We start from the raw sequence: 6,609 nt of genomic DNA on the forward strand, positions 1-6,609 counted from the left end.
AGGGTGGGGGTAAGATGGGGTGGAGTGGACAGGGTGGAGGTAAGATGGGGTGGGGTGGACAGGGTGGGGGTAAGATGGGGTGGAGTGGACAGGGTGGAGGTAAGATGGGGTGGAGTGGACAGGGTGGAGGTAAGATGGGGTGGAATGGACAGGGTGGAGGTAAGATGGGGTGGAGTGGACAGGGTGGAGGTAAGATGGGGTGGAGTGGACAGGGTGGAGTTAAGATGGGGTGGAATGGACAGGGTGGAGGTAAGATGGGGTGGAGTGGACAGGGTGGGGGGTAAGATTTGGTGGAGTGGACAGGGTGGAGTTAAGATGGGGTGGAGTGGACAGGGTGGAGGTAAGATGAGGTGGAGTGGACAGGGTGGGGGTAAGATTGGGTGGAGTGGACAGGGTGGGGGTAAGATGGGGTGGAGTGGACAGGGTGGAGGTAAGATGGGGTGGAGTGGACAGGGTGGAGTTAAGATGGGGTGGAGTGGACAGGGTGGAGGTAAGATGGGGTGGAGTGGACAGGGTGGAGGTAAGATGGGGTGGAGTGGACAGGGTGGGGGGTAAGATGGGGTGGAGTGGACAGGGTGGAGGTAAGATGGGGTGGAGTGGACAGGGTGGAGGTAAGATGGGGTGGAGTGGACAGGGTGGAGGATGGGGTGGAGTGGACAGGGTGGGGGTAAGATGGGGTGGAGTGGACAGGGTGGGGGTAAGATGGGGTGGAGTGGACAGGGTGGGGGTAAGATGGGGTGGAGTGGACAGGGTGGAGTTAAGATGGGGTGGAGTGGACAGGGTGGAGTTAAGATGGGGTGGAGTGGACAGGGTGGAGGTAAGATGGGGTGGAGTGGACAGGGTGGAGGTAAGATGGGGTGGAGTGGACAGGGTGGAGGATGGGGTGGAGTGGACAGGGTGGGGGTAAGATGGGGTGGAGTGGACAGGGTGGGGGTAAGATGGGGTGGAGTGGACAGGGTGGGGGTAAGATGGGGTGGAGTGGACAGGGTGGAGTTAAGATGGGGTGGAGTGGACAGGGTGGAGTTAAGATGGGGTGGAGTGGACAGGGTGGAGGTAAGATGGGGTGGAGTGGACAGGGTGGGGGGTAAGATTGGGTGGAGTGGACAGGGTGGGGGTAAGATGGGGTGGAGTGGACAGGGTGGAGGTGCAAACAGTAGCACAAGATAACGAGGTTAGCTCAATAGCCCATGTTGAATTAAATATTATCTCAAGGATTCCCTGTCCGGCCCTTCACCCCTTCCTCCCCGAGCGAGCGCATGTCCGCTCAATAAGACCTCATCTGTTCAATAAGACTTTCATACACCTTCCTGTACCCCACTCTCTTTGGTGTGTGTGTGTGTGTGTGTGTGTGTGTGTGTGTGTGTGTGTGTTCGTGTGTGTGTGTGTGTGTGTGCGCGCATGTGTGCGTGTGGCGTGCGCGCGCACACACACACACACATACCAGGGGGATACTTTCGGTTGGCCAGCTATTGTTCTGGATATCCCACCAGTTGTTCTCATTGGTCCGGTTGCTCATAAAGCCCATATATTCTCCCCTGCCCAGACAGACAGGATCCTTTAAGCAGCATCCTGCGCTCCTTATAGACAGCCGGAGAGAAGACGCTTCCACATTAGTGCAAGTCTGTGACATACTGTCCGTTTGAACCAGACTCTGCTAAGTCTCTGTGACATACTGTCCGTTTGAACCAGACTCTGCTAAGTCTCTGTGACATACTGTCCGTTTGAACCAGACTCTGCTAAGTCTCTGTGACATACTGTCCGTTTGAACCAGAATCTGGTAAGTCTGTGTGGTGTGTGGCATTGCATTGTGTAGCATGTGCATTTGTGTGACTGTTGTTTTGGCTTCCTTTTTTGGAGAGGAGAGAGTTATGGAATTGTTTTGGTCCAGCAGCAGTTGTCATATGTTATCTTAATATTGTGTTTGAATGAATGTGTTTGTTTTAGCGTATGAATGCACTGAAAGATGAGCTGATAATTGAGCATGATTGGCTGGATTTGTCCCCTGTAGTATCTTATGTGTGATCTTTCCTTACCTATACCCCCTCCTCCACTTCCCTCTCCATTTCTTCCAGTCTCTCTATTCCCAGCCTGTCCCCAGTCAAGCAGAGAATCGATTTTTAAACAGGCCAGACTCTGGGGACCGAGCAGAGGGCCATTATTGGCCTCATTTAGGCTCTATTGCCACCACGATGGCTTCTCTAGACAATAGGATAGACTCTGTCATGGATACCAACACGTAGATGCACATCGCCCGCGAAAAAGCGCTCAGGCTAGCATTTCCCCGTCTTCAGGGAGCTGTGCTTTAAAAAAGCCTGTCTGCTGGAGACGATGGGCCCCGCTGCCTCTCTGCACACATCACTAATACAGCCACATCCAGTGCATTTTCACAGCTGCAGGCCTGATAGGAGAGGAATATTGAGCATTTCAACCAAATCTATGGGCTATTTTCCATTTATGCTATTTACTGCATCGCACCCTGCACGTTCCCTCTGCATCGCACCCTGCACCTTCCCTTGCTGCTAGGGATGCACCCATATGGAAACTTTGGCCGATACGATGCCCGGTATTAACATTGCTGTTATGGCCGGTAACGAATATTTACCGATGTCGATGTGATCTCTATAATAAAAAACTAGTTTCTATGATCGTCACATTTTGTACTTACTGGAAAAACACATAAACAACCGTAAACCGTAAACCGTAAACACTGTGAATTTGAAAAGGGAAATGTCTTTCTTTATTTACAAAACATTTGGAAAAGCCCATAAATCATAGATTTACCGCATTGTTTCCTCTTAATATGACAATTTTGGCGGATACCGATAACCGATATTAACATTGCTGTTATTTTACTCATGGGACCCATGGCGATACTGATGTGATAGCTCATACATGATATCATGCTAGTTACTGCTGCATACCTTCTTGTGCAGTCTGCAGCATATGGTCATATATTGCTAGTCTACAGTACATTATGTGCAGTCTATGTGCAGTCTGCAGCATATGTTGCTAGTGTAAACAGTGATCCCTCCACAGGGGGGTGTCTCCTCTATAGCAGCTGTACTGTATGTCTGGCAGGCTGCTGGGCAGTAGGCAGCCCATCACAGACCTCTCTCTCTGGGATTGAATGGTTTGAGGAGAACCTCTGCATTGCATGCTATAGTGGAGCCTACATGTACCGCTGAATAGAAAAGGGAGATGTTGTGACCAATCGCTGCTGAGCAAGGTTAGTGCCAGACTTTGCAGGTGGATTTAGTTGACATGCCCGGCTTCGCACAATAGCCGGCGTGGGAGTGGAATCCAGCGGGTTTGTGACGATGAGTGCGGCCAACGCTTATTATGACATGTTCGTACAAGTACGTGTTCCCACGCAGACTCTCGTCATAATCAGCCCCTCCAGACAGAAAGAACAGGGACACGACACACCGACATGAACTGTGCCGCTGTCAAAAACAGCAGCAGGTCTCAAACGCTTATCATCATTTCATTGTGTCATTAGAATCCCCATTAGATGCTAAATTAATGACTGCGCTAGTCTTCCTGGGCTGCTCCCAAGGAAGCAGTGCGAGACAAATGATCCATGATAAGATAAGAGAATGCTTAAAATAACAATAGTAATTAAAACAAAAAGTTGAAATCAATATCCACACCATTCCTGGCACATGAAAGTAAATTGTGTCCGACGCGAGGTGACACGCAGATGACCTTTGATAAAAACAAGTATCTATTGAATAATCAATATATACTATATGGTATTTATTTCATTCATTTACCTTCATGAGAGCACATCTCATAGTGGATAGACGACAGGAGAGAATACCTATAGCTGTGATGCTTGGCCTTGGCTCTGCAGGCTATATACAATCACCAACCTTTGTCTTCCCACACACAGTATGGTGGGCCTGCTTCAGGGAACAAGTGCAAGTCATCATGTGTGTGTGTGTGTGTGTGTGTGTGTGTGTGTGTGTGTGTGTGTGTGTGTGTGTGTGTGTGTGTGTGCGCGTGTGCGTCCGTGCGTGCGTGTGTGTGTGTGTGTGTCTTTCTAGTCTACTGTATCTGTTATGGTCTGGCTGCTGTGCACTAAATGGGCGAGGGAAGCACCAGGCCCTGCTCTCCATCAAAGACAGCATTGACTGGAACCATGAGAGCATCCCTGGAGCCAGTCAGCCTTGGACAGATGACAATGGGCTGGAGCAGAGGGAACTAGCTGAGAGCAGTCAAGAACCATTGAGGGGAGATGCTTCACTGCCGGTGGAATGTGTGTGAACCCGGACTTCACTCACAGGGACTCAATAGCTCCACTCTTGATCGACCACGTGCAAATTGCTATAGTTTGCTTTATGACTCTTATAATCAACAACGTCCACAGTGAGTGTGTGTGTGTGTGTGTGTGTGTGTGTGTGTGTGTGTGTGTGTGTGTGTGTGTGTGTGTTTGAATGTGTTTGAATAATGTGCATTTTTGGGCACTGGTATATTATGTGTGTACATGTGCGTGTCCAGGACTAGGGAAACAGCAGAGGAGCAGATTGGCTCAGAATCTCAGGGTAATTAATCTCACTCAGTGAAGAGGTGCATGTTGGGACTGAGGCCGTGCATAGCTCACCGCCTCTTGCTCGTTAACCCTAAGCACCTAAGGGCCAGCCTCTGGAGAGGAACGGGGACCGCCCATGGTCAAAAGCGGTCAGACGTCCCTGACGAATGCCCATTCAGCCTTGCATGGAGCTTGTTCTTTATCCAGCAGCAAGCATTCACAGTAATGCTGCAAAATAATAGTCGTAGGACCTGAATCACTCTGACACATCTGGCAAAACAGCAGCAAGCACACACACAAGCACACACACACACACACACACACACACACACACATGCACGCGCACACACACACACACACACACAAACACACACACACGTGCGCGCACACACACACACAGACACACAAGCACACACACACACACACACACACACAACAATGACACATACGAACAGATATGCATGCAATTTACAGCAACACCAAAGTGTGTGTGTGCGTGCGTGCACGTGCGTGCTTGTGTGCATGCTGCGTGCCGATGATTTTGTCAAGAAATGCACCTGTGCTTTTGGCGATAAATCTACTAAGTTGTTGGCTGATGTGACGTTGGCATAAGTACTACATAAGAACTTAGCATAAGTAAAACTATACAGAGAGAGGGGGAGGGGGAGAGAGAGAGGGAGTAAAAGTGAGGGAGATTCATCTGTGCATATAGCTGTGCTTTTGAATAATGCAGACTTTGTATATGTTATGTGCTAATGTCCTGCACCGTATCTCTCTCTGCCTCTCAATGTAGTGTTTGACCCCAGTGTTGGACCTGCAGCACATTATCAGTCAGCTTAGGTTTCTCTCAGAGCAAAGCTTCGCTGCTTTCTCTGTATGTAAGAGGCTGTTGGAGCATATGAATAATGCAGTGTGTGGTATAATGGAGGATGGTATATACAGCCATACATATTCTCAGAACATCGGAGCGACGGAGATCTGATCTCAATAGAGTTGAAGGGTATTTTTCCACTTGGTGAATTCTCATTGAATATTCAGCAGTTATTGTTCATGCAATATTGATCAAAAAACACAATGGGCCTTGTCATGTGGGTGACTGAGTAAAGCAGATTTATTTTACTTATGTTAAGAAACAACTTTACACTCACACATGGGTTGCTACAATTGATTTATTACAATAATGGCACAAGATGTGGTGTTATAGTATATATTTTTGAAATGGAGAGAATCACATCATAATCGGCATGACTTCAAGGAAACAGTGAGATGTTTCATAGCAGTTCTTTTCAGATGCACATTTTGACAGTTTTTTACTCAATTTTTATCCCCCATTAGTGCAAATTTTAATTTATTTATCCTGGTTGCTGCTCCACCCTCTGCCCATCTGGGGAGAGCCGAAACTGGCTCCATGCTTCCTCCGAGACATGGGCAGTAGCCAGCCGATTCTTTTCACCTGACAGGGGAAGCTTCACCGGTAGGACATAGCACGTGGGAGGATCACGCTATTCCAACGAAACGAGTTCCCCTCCATCCGAACAGGCGCCCTGAACAACCAGATGAGGCACCACTTCAGCGACCAGGATATTGCTCATTGTTTTGGTGAGGGGTTCCTATATGAAGGAAACCCCCAGGGGGCACGGGGAGAACATGCAAACTCCACACAGAAAGGCCCTTTTGACGACCCCACCCGGGCAGGGCACGCACTCCTTCAGCGCTCCCAGCATCCCAGGTGGGAATCGAACCCAGGGCCTTCTAGCTGTGAGGCGACGGCGCTGACCACTGCGCCACCGTGCCCCCACACAGAGACACTTCTAGTAAACGCTATGAAGATATGCTCACTGCTGCTTTACCTAAGACCGCAGAGCAGGCTGTGTGCTGCTTTACCTAAGACCACAGAGCAGGCTGTGTGCTGCTTTACCTAAGACCACAGAGCAGGCTGTGTGCTGCTTTACCTAATAATAATAATACATTAGATTTATATAGCGCTTTTCTAAATACTCAAAGTCGCTTTTCTAAATACCTAAGACCGCAGAGCAGGCTGTGTGCTGCTTTACCTAAGACCGCAGAGCAGGCTGTGT

This window comes from Poromitra crassiceps (genome assembly GCF_964638095.1).
Source record: "Poromitra crassiceps genome assembly, chromosome: 6".
Classification (NCBI taxonomy): Eukaryota; Metazoa; Chordata; class Actinopteri; order Beryciformes; family Melamphaidae; genus Poromitra; species Poromitra crassiceps.